This window comes from Oryzias melastigma, linkage group LG24 (assembly GCF_002922805.2).
Source record: "Oryzias melastigma strain HK-1 linkage group LG24, ASM292280v2, whole genome shotgun sequence".
In the NCBI taxonomy this organism is placed as follows: Eukaryota; Metazoa; Chordata; class Actinopteri; order Beloniformes; family Adrianichthyidae; genus Oryzias; species Oryzias melastigma.
The window spans coordinates 11,702,750-11,703,329 of NC_050535.1; the positions used below are offsets into that span (position 1 = coordinate 11,702,750).

The window sequence follows — 580 nt, forward strand, 5'->3', positions numbered from 1 at the left end:
TTTACCTTTTACAATTAGTAGAGGACAAATTAGTGCAAAATCTAGCTTGCTATTTAATTAAAAGCTGAACTCCAAATTAACATAAAATTCCTCAAAAAATTAAATCAGCCAAAAATGTTAGCATGTTGCTAAAAGAAAAGCTAATGTCTAAATTAGCCTACAAACCCCTGAAGATAACACATTTGCCAACAATTTTAGCATATGTTGCTAAAATATTAGCTAAACTCCAAATTAGCATTAAAAAATCATTATAGGCCAAATTAGCCAAAAAAGCTAGCTTGTTGACTAATTACTAGCTGAACTCCAAAATAGCCTAAAATTCCTGAGTAAACTAAATTATTTAAAAAAGTTAACATTTTGCTAAAATAGAAGCTAAATTCTGAATTATCCCCAAAAGCCTCAGTAGATAACAAATTAGCTGAAAACATCAGCATTTTGCAAAAATATTAGCTAAACTCCAAATTATCATAAAATTCCACAGTTAACTAATTAGTCAAAAACCTGCCGTTAAAATAGAAGCTAAACTCTAAATTAGCCCGAAACCCCCAGTAGACAACAAACTAGCAAAAAAAAAAAAAAA

General features: G+C 29.1%; 1 protein-coding gene across 1 annotated transcript in view; it reads left to right on the top strand.

The window, feature by feature from the left end:
* LOC112158359 (cytochrome P450 2K1) overlaps window positions 1–580 on the top strand; it is a 7,859-nt gene that overhangs the window by 1,341 nt on the left and 5,938 nt on the right. The gene's annotated exons all lie outside the window — the stretch shown is intronic.